The 13358-nt window shown below is 45.3% G+C and overlaps 1 protein-coding gene across 2 annotated transcripts in view; it reads right to left on the bottom strand.

Annotated features, from left to right (window-relative positions):
* LOC108314525 (voltage-dependent calcium channel subunit alpha-2/delta-3) overlaps positions 1-13358 on the bottom strand; it is an 823636-nt gene that overhangs the window by 411231 nt on the left and 399047 nt on the right. The window lies entirely within an intron of this gene.

Here is a 13358-nt window from a genome sequence, read left to right as displayed (position 1 = left end):
AAAATCAGCAGACCTCATGATAAAAAAAAAAAGAAAAAAAAAGAAAATGGATAAATATAAATGTGACACTATTTTCAAACCTCCTTTGTATATTTCACCAATACAGACAGTCTCTTGTTGATTGAAACTCATTTGAATTGATGAACATTAGTAACTATTTATCATTAATTTCTGATACCAAGTAGTCAAATATCTCAGCATATTTTCATAGGTACCAGAAGTTTAGGTAAAACAAATACTGCACATATATTTATTCATGAAATAGGTGAAAAAGAAAAACCTGGGAATGTTTTGGAAATGCAGTGGAATACTTTAATCAAGTCAACTAAAACACTGCATAAGATTAATCCATATTCAGGGATAAAAGAACACTTTCTATTTCCCATACCCAAATTCATCCACTACAACTATGTTTTAGCTACAGCATATGGATTTTTAACGACGCGAGTGGTTGAAAATTATGGTAACGATGATGATGATATAGCCATTGTGTACTGTGCCTGCTGTGTGCCCAGCACTGAGCTTGGAACCACATCATCTTAATTCCTAACAGTACTGCCAGTTTATAATTAGCCCATTTTACAGATGAAGAAATCAACTTGTCAGCATCCAGACACCACCCTTTTTCCATCAGGCAGCACTGCCCTCCCACCCACATGTCCATGAGCCCTATTCAATAGTTCCAGAGAAATAAAAACCTGGGAAGTAAGAACTTGACATTTCAGTAGGTTGCAAATAATACAGAATTTATGCAGCAAGCTTCCAGTCATTACTGGGTATTCCAGCCAATAAGCTAACATGTCTGGCACCAAACACACATTGAGTTGGGCTCTGTGAGGCCGAGCCTCGGGCTGGGGGTCTGCAAACCACGTTTCCCTTTGCCAGCTGTTCCTGGCTAGGGTCTGCCTGGTCTGGCCCATAAGGTCAATAGGAGGATGTTGCATCCATGGAGGAAGGAGAGGGACCTCCCTGTTTGCTTCCCATTGGCTTCTCATTCCCAACGCCCTCACTCCAGCAGGGCTTCTTCACTCGGCAAGGACAGCTCATTCTAGTAGCAGGCAATGAATCTAGCTGGTAGTTCTCCCAGCACTCAGGGAATCAGTCTCATTGCTTCTCCTTCAGAGACCCCAGAACTCCCTCCGAAAAAGTCTGATTCACATCCCCACAGGACCTTCCTCTGAGCTCAGAGACCTTAGCATTTGCCAGCCGGCTTGCCCTTCCCAGAGGTGTGGGTTGCAGCCTGGTAGGTCTGTGCCTCCAAGCTTCTAAATTGTAGTAAGCTCTTTCTTTCCTCTGCCCCTCCTCCCATACCAACTACTGACGTGGTGGCTGCTGCCTGCAGTTGCCACTTCCAAGATAACCGAGAGTTCTCTGTTGTCCTTTCATCTCATTAATACTTGAGTCACAATTTTTAACATGAAATTCTCTCTGCTCAAACAACTGGTAGGTGCCTGCCCCTGACTGGACCCTGCCCAATTCACTGGGAATATAACCACACTGAGTGGCATTTCTGGACATACTCTGGCTTAGAGAAACACTCTTTGCCAAGCCCCAGAGAGCACCCTAACACCCTCATAATCCCCAAAAATGGCCTATGAGCCACCTATGAACACAGATTCTGGGGTCTCGTCTGTGGAAAATGGAGCCCACCAATCGTTTTTGGCAACTCCCCCCACTGCCAACCCCTCGATGACTCCAACATGCTACAGCTTGGGAATGGTAGATATGGAGACAGTTGGACATGGCTAAGGATTGGAGACTTCCAATTCCATTTTGTGGGCCCTGTGGCAAGGGATCTTAAATCCTCTCAGCTCCCTCACCTGCAAAGTAAGAATGCTACTGGAAGTACTCCCCACAGGGTAGGGCTAAGCATTACGTAGTGAGATAAAGTAACAGAGTGTTTGACTGTGCCCCAACACCAGGAGACGGGGAGGCTTCCCTTAAGAGCGGCTACCTGGAGAGCCATCTCCTAGAGGATGGTGGGGGTCAGCTGGAGAGAATGCACACTGGCCTCCCACCTGCTTTCTGAGGTCAGCAGCACCTGGGTGGAGCCCAAGGCCCCAGCGCCAAGCTCAGGAAGAGAGACCGCAATTTCTGCTGCAGGGGAAGAACCATGCGGCTGACTTGAGGCCCTGACGTGCAGTGATTTTTCAATGGCTCGCAGCAGCCATGCATCAGTGGCTTCGTTCCTAACTTGTCTTGTCATGTTCTTCTTGCTGAAGTCACAAGATGTCCAACACCCGCAGAAGTAATTAAAAATAAACCGGAGATAACGAACCATTTCGACTCTCCCTTCAGCTGCAGAAAGGGCCTGCATGAGCTCTCACCACAGCGACGGAAAATGCCTTTTCCTGTCGTGCCGTTGACTGACCATGAGAAATGAGGGTTCTTATTTTCCTGAGACATCTTTAGAATTTACGACCCTTGAAAAAACACAGCAATGACACAAACTCACCCAAAACTTTTGGACCGAAAAGTGACTTCAGCCAGGGAGGAGAAAGAAGGAGAAAGAGGAAAGGAGGGAAAAAGAGAAGAGAGAAATGTCAGCACCCAAGAGAGCCCTGGAATGAAACAGTGGTGAGAAACAGGAGCATCTTGGAGCAGCCACAGAAGTGAAGGGTCTGCTGCCTACGCTCTGCACCCGTTTTAATCAGTTGTGATGAGGACAGTTGATACCACCTGTACGTGCAGCCCAAGTCCATGTCTCCTCGGCCAATTCCCTATACAGTTGCCAGAGAGCACGTCTGAAGACAGTCAGCTCACTCCTCTCCATGAGCCGGGCATGGTGGCTAACGCTTTTAATCCCAGCACTTTGGGGGACCAAGGTGGTAGGATCACTTGAGGTCCGGAGTTTGAGACCAGCCTGGCCAACATGGTGAAACCCTGTCTCTACTAAAAATACAAAATTAGCTTGGCATGGTGGCACATGCCTGTAAATCCCAGCTACTCGGGAGGCTGAGGCAGGAGAATCACTTGAACCTGGGAGGCAGAGGTGGCAGTGAGCCAAGATCGTGCCACTGCACTCCAGCCTGGGCGACACATGGAAACTCCATCTCCAAAAAAAAAAGGCTCCCATGGCTCCCCACTGTCCCCTTGGATCACATCCCAACATTTCACTATGCCCACTGAACCCCTGAGAAGCTGGCTGCTGCCTGTGCTGCCAGCCTCCCCATCACCCTGTCCCCATGTCTGCTGGGCTCTAGTCACCTGCACTTCCTCCTGCTCCTCACACACATCCACCTTTTCCTACTCAGGGCTTCTGAAGTCCTGTTCCCTCTGCCAGGAATGCCTTCCCCACCCAGCTCCTTTCCCTCACACACGCTGCCCTCCAGGAGGCTTGTCTTGGCCACCCAGTCTAGGAGAGCTGACACCACCCATTCTCTGTCTCCAGCGCTTGTTAGTCTTGTTCAGAAGACTTATGATGATTAAATGATGGATCTTTTCACTTGCTGGTTACCTGTGATCTGTTATCTGCTCTGTGCGATCTCACTGGAGGTGTCTTAGCCCCCTGGGCTCTGTTCCAGTGGACTGTGAGGCACAGTGGACCCTCATTAAATACCTGTTGCAGGACTGCATTACCCTAAGATGGCACCCCCTTCCCTTTATTTACGCTGCCAGCAACCCTCGCCACCTTCAACATCCATTATTAATGCAGTTCTATGGGATGAAGAATACAGACAGAGCCAGAGTGGAGGCTGTGTGGAGGCTGGGGGGTGGGTGGGGCATCTTGTGAGGCCCCTCTGGGCACAGCATGTTCTTAACGCCTTCCCAAGTTGCCTGTGGTCGTGGGCAAATCCCTTCTCATCTCAACCAGTCAAAGGGAGACAAAGAAAATAATTTATAAAATGATTTGAAAGTCAGAGAAGAGAACAATGCCGTTTAGTGGGGAAGAAAGAAGAAAAAATTCCTTCCAAATTGCTTAAGATGATTGAAAGGTTACATTCTTAAAAGAATAAGTCCTGAATCAGCTTAGAAACTCCAACCCTCAGAATGGCACATGCCCCATGGAAAGATCAGGAAAGGGGATTCCTGAACTTTACAAAACCCCCTCCAAGGCCCCAAGGCAGAGCTAAGGCTTCCAGCACCCTGGAGGCCACTGGGGCAATATACTCTTATACCACAGGGGAGGCTAGGGGCACAAAACCTCCAAGCCAGCCCCTCCTTGAAGATGTATGTGACACCAGCCCAAAGGACAGGGTTCCAAAAGTGCCCTAAGCCAGGTCCCCCAAGCCATTCCACGATCAAGGGCATCCCTTTATCCCCAAACCAAGAGCTGCTTCTGACCTCCTTGCAGTCCTCAGCAGGCCACCAATGATCCCCCAAGGATCTTCCAGCAGCCCTGAGCCTCTCACTCGGCCTCAAAGCTACGATCCTTGCTTTTTTTCACGAGATAACTGATAATAAAACACACAGCACACAGCACTGAAATAGCATTCACCTTTGACATTCTACTGTTCTTTCAGAAGAAGAAAATTATTTAATCACACCTAGAAAGCCTCATCCTAAGGCCCCACAATTTGTGGTCTCTTGCTCTCTATCTGTAGCCCCAATGGGTTCTGAGATCACTGAGTCGCTGACATTCTGCAGACCCTCCTGTACTTGGGGGCAGGAGGCCAAGGAATTGGGCTAACTGTCCCAATGACAATGTATGAACAGCTCTTCCTCTGACCTGTGGTCATTTTACCTTGTTTTGTTCTCAAGATGTCTGCATCCTGGTCAAGGATCTAGGCTCAGCATTGGAGTGCTGGAGTGGTCACTTCAGCTCTACAAAATCCTAGTCAGGGAATCCTGAATGTGGCCTCTTGGTGCCTCAGTTTCCTCATCTGTGAAAGGGGGATAATGATACTATACCTCTTATGGGGTTTCTGTGAGAATTAGATACATGTGGAGCATTTAGAACAGTATCTGGCACTCAGCATTCAATAGGAATTAGCTATCATTAGTAACGTTTTATAAATTGAGGTATAAGAAATTGGTTTAAAACATTATCTCATTGAGGGCCAGGCACAGTCACTCAGGCCTATAATCCCAGCAGTTTGGGAGGCTGAGGTGGGTGGAACACTTGAGGTCAGGAGTTTGAAACCAGCCTGGCCAACATGGTAAAATCTCATCTCTATAAAAATACACAAAAAGTAGGCCAGGCTCAGTGGCTCATGCCTATAATCATAGCACTCTGGAAGGCTGAGGCAGGTGGATCACTTGAGGTCAGGAGTTCAAGACCAGCCTGGCCAATATGGTGAAACCCTATCTCTACTAAAACATACAAAAATTAGCTGGGCATGGTGGCATGCACCTGTAATCCCAGCTATTCAGGAGGCTGAGGCAGGACAATCACTTGAACCTAGGAGGACGAGGTTGTGGTAAGCCAAGAATATGTGCCACTGCACTCCAGCCTGGGCAACAGAGTGAGACTCTGTTTCAAAAAAAAAAAAAAAATCAGCTGGCTTTAGTGGTGCCTGCCTGTAATCCCAGGTACTCAGGAGGCTGAGGCACCAGTAATCACTTAAACCCAGAGGTAGAGGTTGCAGTAAGCTGAGATCATGCCACTGCACTCTAGCCTAGGCAACAGAGCAAGATTCCATCTCAAAAAAATTTTTAAAAAATTCTCACTGAGGAAAATTCAGGTTGAGGAAAATAAAGAGGAAGTAGATAGAACATTCTAGTACTGCTTCTGTGGCTCAAAACAGAACTAGGTAAGGGTCAGCTCATGCAGTGACATCTGACAGGTGTAGATGGGTCCCCATCCACCTGCACACCTAGGCAGTATGGCACTATTTTACCTACAGTAGAAGCAAGTTAGGATGTGCTCTGTTATTTGACAGTTACAGGCCAAATCCTCAATCCCTCAAGTATAACACAAGGCAAAATAAGGGTTATTAATTTATGGCTAAGTCAACTCTGCCCCCATAGTAACTGACAGTGTTTGGACTGAATGTCTGTGTCTCCCAAAGATTCTTATGTTGAAATCCTAGCCTGCATTGTTATTGTATTAGGAGTTGAGGCCTTTGGGAAGTAATTAGGATTAGATGAGGTCATAAGGGTGGAGTCCTCATGAATGGGATTAGTATCCTTATAAAGCTCATGAGAGAGCTTCCTTCCTCATTTGCCTCAGTGTCTTGTGAGGATACCACGAGAAGGCATAAAAGAGGGCCCTCAAAAAGAACCTGACCGTGCTGGCACCCTGGTCTCAGACTTCCAGCCACCAGGACTGTGAACAATAAATTCCTATTGTTTATAAGCCACCTAGTCATTCATATTTTGTCACAGCAGCCCAAGCTGGCTGAGATAGGGAGTCTGATTTCCCGGGCCTCTGCAGAGGGAGGCTGATTCTCTCCAGGGTGTTTGCTCCCGGATACCACAGTGACCTGAAAGTTGTGAAATTCTGTCCTGTGTCCATGTCACCACCAAAACAGGTTTCAAGAGGCAGTCAATTCTAGCATTTATAAAGACTCTTAATTCCAAGGTTCTAGGCCAAGGCTGGGCAGCCTTGCAGCCCACTCTACCTCTAAGCAATCCCATCACCATTTAAGATATCCCAGTCCTGATGGTAGCACTGACGGAGAAGCAAGGAGAGAGGGAAAGAAAAGAGAACTACTCATTACAGAAAAGGAGAAAGGGCTGCTAAACATTTTTGCAGGAGGAGCTACAGCATGAAAAGGAGTATTTGGCATCGAGTCTCCCAGCCCTCTACCATTTACTATCTGGCTAGTACAACTGACATAGCTTGGATATTTGACCCCTACAGATCTCATGTTGAAATCTGACTACCAATGTTAGATGTGGGATTTGGTGGGAGGTGTTTGGGTCATGGGGGTGCATCCTTCGTGATTGGCTTGGTGCTGCCCCATGGTAACGACTGAGTTCTCACTCTATTAGTTCATGTGCGAGCTGATTGTTCAGAAGAGCTTGGCCCCTCCCCTTTTCTCTCTCTTGCCTCCTCCTCTTTCACCATGTGACATACCTGCTCCTCCTTCACCTTCTGCCATGAGTGGAAACAGCATGAGGACCTCACCAGAAGTTGAGCAGGTGCTGGCACCATAATTTTTGTACATCCTACAGAACCATGTGCCAAATAAACCTCTTTTCTTTATAAATTACCCAATCTCAGGTGTTCCCTTATGCTAATACAGAATGGACTAACACAATTGTGTATTCAAGCAGGAAAAAGCAGTGGAAAAATAGGTAGAAACCTTCATTACCATCTTCTGTTGAATTCAGCAGTGTCATGAAATTCTGAGGGTATCTCAATGACTTTCAGCAATACGCTGGTTGGTCTAAATTTTTCAGATTCCCTTAGATCGGGGTGGGAAAACATATTCTTAAAGGGCCTGATAGCAAATTGTTTAGGCTTCACAGGACATCTGGTCTTTGTCACAACTACTCAGCTCTGCCATCGGCCATAGACAATATGTAAATAAATGGGTGTGACTATGTCAAAATAATACCTTACTTACGGATGCTGAAATTTGAATTCTATATAATTTTCTCATGTCATGAAATATTGTTTCTTTGAACATTTAAAAATGTGAAAATCATTCATAACTCATAAGCTGTAAAAGCAGTCAGTGGGACAGATTTGGCACATGGGCCAGAGTTTGCCAACCTCTAGTTTAAATAACCTGGCTAATGATTTTCTTACCCATCCAGCTACTGCTTCTCTGTCTTCTGCATCAGGAGGAGGTAATGATAAATAATTTCATGACCTTTCCTTTTTTTAGTTCACTTGGAAGAGCAACTACATACATGGTGGGTAGAGCCATTTTTCTAATTTAAGTGAATGCAGCTTTATTCCTTGAGCAGGTCCTGGAACGAGTTCCTCTCATGTTGGAGTTCATATTTTATTCCAAGTGTGTAAGAGCTGCTGTTAAGTCACAACCAATGGATATTAGACAAAAGTAAATGGCATCCAATAAATGAATAAATAGCTCCTCATTTCTGCTCTCAGAAATGAAACACTGGCAAGGGACACATTGCATAAGCAATCATGATGCTGCCTTCATAGAATCACAGTTAAATCACCAATAATGCATCCCTTCTTCCAACTCACTCTAAAATGCTTTATTAAGCAGTTGCTTGGAGCAACGCCCTGTTGGATGGGAGGTAGCTTTTACAAATTCACTCACAAATGCTTCCCTGGTGTGCTCCCCAACCTTCTGCTTTCCCTTTCTTGGAACCCAGCTGCCACACTGTAAGGTAATCCAGGCTACTGTACTGAGGACAGTGGATACATAGGGTTCCCTGGAGGATGAGATACCACATGGAGAGAAAGCCCATGGAAAGGAAAACTAAGGCAAACAGCCAAGCTCCTAGCTTCACCAGGGACCCCACCTGACACCACGTAAAATGGAACCACCACCTAGTTAACCCACAGAATCACAAGAAATAAGAAGTTACTATTATTTTAAGCCACTAGATTTGGGGATGTGTTATAGCATTGCTATGTCAGTGATTTTCTTCCCTTTCTCCCTTTTCCTTACTTCTTGTGTTAGTTTTCTACTGCTATAACACAAGCGATCACAAAGATAGTGGCTTAGAACAGTACAGTTATTATCATCTCGCAGTTTCTGTGGCTCAGGTGTTGGGGCACAAACAAGCTGGGCTCTCTGCTCATGATCCTACAAGGCTGCAATCAAGGTGCTAACTGGGCTGTGTTTTCATCTGCAGGCTTGACTGGGGAAGAATTTCCTCCAAGCTCACCTAGATTGTTGGCAGAATTCATTTCTTTTCACTATAAGACTGAGAGTCCAGCCTTTTTCTGGCTGTCAGCTGGAAGCCAGTCTCGCATTCAAGGCTGCCTGTAGTTCCTGGCCATATAGGCTTCTCCAAACAGGCGCTTACTTCAACATGCCATCAGGGAGAGTCTCTCTGCCTTCGTAGAGGGTCCAGTCCCACTTTCCAGGATTCTCAATTAAATAAGTCTCACCCAGAAGTATAAATTAGTTCAACCATTGTGGAAGACAGTGTGGTGATTCCTCAAAGACCTAGAGGCAGAAATACCACTTGACTCAGCAATCCCATTACTGGGTATATGCCCAAAAGAATATAAATCAGCCTATGTATGTTCATTGCAGCACTATTTACAATAGCAAAGTCATGGAACTGACCTAAATGCCTATCAATGATGAAGAAAATGTGGTACATATACCACTATGCAGCCATTAAGTAAAACAAGCTCATGTCCTTTGGAGGGATATGGTTAGAGTTGGAAGCCATTAACCTCAGCAAACTAAGGCAGAAACAGAAAACCAAACACCACATGTTCCCATTATAAGTGGGAGCTGAATTATGAGAACACATGGGGACATGGGGACGAACAGCACATACTGGGCACCTTTGTGGGGTGGGAGGGCATCAGGAAGAATAGCTAACAGATGCTGGGCTTAATAACTGGGTAACAGAATGATCAAGCAGTAAACCACCATGGCACATATTTACCTGTGTAACAAACCTGCACATCCTGCATGTGTACCCTGGAACTTAAAAGCTGCAGAAAAATAAATAAATAAATAAATAAATAAATAAAGCAAGCCAGCCCACCCAGGATAATATCCCTTCTGATTAACTCAAAAATAAACTGACTTGAGACAAAATCCCTTCACCTTTAGAAGATTCTACTGGTTAAAAGCAAGCCACAGGTCTTGCCCACACAGATGGTGAAGAGATTACACAGGACATAAGCACTAGGGGGAAAGGCTCAGGCAGGTACCCTAGGCTCTCTACGCCATACTTCTTGGCAGGACTGAGATATGGTGAAAGGTAGTAGGATTGCTCAGAAGTAGAGAACCTATTCTCATGGACTAACCAAGGAATGAAGATGAAAGACAGGTCCAGAAAAAATTACCATATTAGACACAAAGGTATACTTCCTTAAGACAGTTCCTAGGGAGTTTCGAGTTTTGGGCTCAGGCAGGACAAATGGCCTCTCACTGGAGGAGAGGAGGGAAGGCTCAGGACAAATCTAAGAGAAGGGAACAAACTCCTGGAGGCTGGGGAACAACAACTACCTGTTCCCCTAGAGCAGCGGTCAGGAACTCCACACCTGTGGGAGGGCAAGCATGTGAGTGAAGTGGGCTGAGAGGAAATGAAGAGTGGTGATGAGGGTCATGTCCAGAGGAAGCATGCATTTGCTGCCTATTGGGGACAGCTGCTGCTCAACTCCAGCAGAGGCCTTATCATATGGGAATCTTGGCCCAAAGGTACCAGGTGAAACCCATTATGAGAGAAGCTACGACTTCAAAATTTTATAGAATAATGATATGGTTTGGCTCTGTGTCCCCACCCAAATCTCATCGTGAATTGTAATCCCCAGGTGTTGAGGGAGTTACCCAGAGAGAGGTGACTGGATCATGGGAGTGGTTCCGTCAAGCAGTACTCATGATAGTGAGTGAATTCCCATGAGATTTGATAGTTTTATAAGGGGCTCTTCCCCCTTCACTCACTCTCTCTCCCACCGCCATGTAAGATGAAACTTCTTCCTCTTCTGCCATGACTTTAAGTTTCCTGAGGCCTCCCCATTTATGCAGAATTGTAAGTCAACTAAACCTCTTTTCTTTATAATTACCCATTCTCAGGCAGTTCTTTATAGCAGTGTGAAAACAGACTAATACAAATATCATGACTTTTGATGTTGATTGGTAATTGACAGTTTTTAAGAAACACAAACCTGTGCACTGCATTCAACTGAGGAAATAGGTCCTTGTAAAAGTCAATAGAAGGCAGCAATATGGCAAACCTGTCAAGTATCCAAACCCTATTCTTTGGGCTCCTTCTTGTGGCAGTAGTTCCCCAAGTGTGGTTCCCCACCAGCAGCCTCTGCAGCACTCAGGAACTAGTTAGAAATGCAAACGCGATGCCTCATTCAGATCTACTGAATCAGAAGTTGTAAGGGAACGAGCCCTCTGGGTGATCCTGAAGCTTACTCAAGTTTGAGAACTACTGTTTTATGGGAATCACATTCCAGCCTGGAGATCATTTTTCCCTCTCCTGAACCCACTTCCTGTTTTTACAATCCTGAAGATTGTCAATTACAGGATGGCACAGCTCTCTACTGAATAGCTAATGTTCAAAATAATGGAGAAAGATGACTGCTTAGACATTGCTCATCATCTCATTTTAACACAACGCTGAATGGTAGTGGGTTTGTTGCCTGCACCCTCACGTGGAAGTTCTTAAATAAGAGAATGGATATGTATAAGAATGTTGTGAAACTCTCCAGTATAGGGCAGAGGGGAAGAACTGTTGCTATTAACTTCTAATCATAAAAGAAGACACTCTTGCTACAGAAAGAAAATCCACTTCTGCTTGATAACACTTCATAAGTACATGAAACTGCTTCAAGTAATGTTGAAATTTCTAGGATCCTGGTTCGAATTAATTCAAGAACACATCTGGCCTAAGATCAATATTATTCATTTGGAAAGATACACTGAGATTTGTGTTTTGTCTGGAGAATTAGGACTTTGCAGCCCTCATCCTATGCCTCTATGACTAAGGACAGGGAGTTTAAATGCCAATATTCTCGGGTAAATGCTATCCATTGAATGTCACCAAGTGGGAAAGATTCATGTGATACATGTGAAACTCACATGTAAAAACACTTACTGTTCATAGAGCTGCTTATTAAAAGTTCCCTTCACTTTCTTCTTCTTTTTAAAAATGCCCTGAATAATGCAAAATATTCTTCACCATGATTTGAGATGTCATGGCATCTGTGAACTTTCTATCGGCTGCAAAATGCCCATGGCCCTACTCATGTTTACTAGTACTGGAGCCTCCCTCCTGGCCCCCTCAGTCACTCAGCCACTCAGCATGGCTGTGGATTGGGTCTCGCCCCATGCTCAGCACGGGGCCATGTGCTGCAGAGGTGCAACTGTGTCCAGCAGGCTCCTCCCTTCACATGATGTATGTTTATCAGGAACTAACTCTGGCCTCTACCTGTCTCTGGAAGTTACCACATGAAATATGCTGACATCTAATATCACCTTGTCTAAGAGTGAACCTCCATCTACTTCAAGGGTTGGGCTGACCCAGTGTTTATGGCTGGTCAAATTTATTCCTGGATATCCTTCGGGCAGGAGACATCTCAGAGTCCCACATACTCAGTCAGCTCAGCACTGCCAGCTTTTTCTCCAGCTTCAGAGGTGATGGCTCTTTTCAAGGTTGGGTACCAGGGGAAGGAGTTGGCACCCATTTGGGCACCACGTTGTACAAAATGTACACAGTCTTCAAGACCAGACTCACACTTGGCAAGGCAAGATGCCAGTGACAGGTGTGGACCAACAGTGACTAAGGGAATATGGAATGACATCTTCCATCTCATGTTCAGAGTATGTGCTCTCTGGATAGAGCTGAGGACACAGTTGTCATTTTTCTCCCGTTTCTTTTTGCCAAGTGTGTTTAGTTAGTTTAATTCCCGGAAATTAAATATGCAAAACAGACACAGAGGGATGGACTTGGCCTGGACTGACTCACACACCTTAGAGACAGGCAGGATAACAGCAAGGGCACATTGACTAGAAAAACACCTTTGTGGTACTCCCAGAACAGCGTCCACTTTGACGACTTCCCCTGCTAAAATTCCACCTTTTAGGTGAGACAGTGACCACCAATTGTCAGTCTGCTGGCTGGTGCCCACTGAGGAACTTGTTTAAAAATGGATTACTGAACCACATCCCCAGAGATTTTGCTGCTGAAGGAGTGGGGTAGGATACAGATATCCATAATTTTAAAGGTTTTCCCAGGGAACTCAGGCAAGATAGCAGCTTGAGCAATCTCTGAGTTCAGACACTCAAAAGACACAAAAAATATTAATATCAGTCACTGATAACCTAACAACACCCTCATAAGATTAATAACTGTCAACTTGGAAAGCAAAGACAGGATTAGAATATAAAACAGACAAGTTTTGACAATGGTGGGGAACAGCACTGGGGGATGGAGAGAAGTTTCTGGGTGATACTGGGGACCTGAGGAGGAACTACAGACATACAATACGCAAGGGGAGGCCTACAGGGCTACCATGGCTGATCTCACCATTCCACAGCTGCTGGGCCCAACATGCAGCTCTGCCTCCAGGAAAAACAGAAATAAAGAAAAGCCCAGCCCAATACAGATGAAGCACACTTCACAATGAATCTTTTCACAGAACACGTCCAATAGGTCCTTAACAAGTTTCTTCTCTCCTTCAAAAAAGTTTCATTTTGACAACAGGGAAAGCCAGACTTCAGTTTTGGTCAACCAAAAAACATAAGTCTGAGAGGCCATAGATCATTATGAAATTAACTCTACATGGGGCACTTACCCGTGGACAAGCGGAGATTACAGTAAAGATTCTCAGTGGAGTCCACTGCACAGATGCC

The sequence above is a fragment of the Cebus imitator genome, unplaced genomic scaffold (assembly GCF_001604975.1).
Source record: "Cebus imitator isolate Cc_AM_T3 unplaced genomic scaffold, Cebus_imitator-1.0 Scaffold8, whole genome shotgun sequence".
Taxonomy (NCBI): Eukaryota; Metazoa; Chordata; class Mammalia; order Primates; family Cebidae; genus Cebus; species Cebus imitator.
The sequence above is the reverse complement of the archived record's forward strand: the minus strand, read 5'-3'. Positions and strand labels throughout refer to the sequence as shown.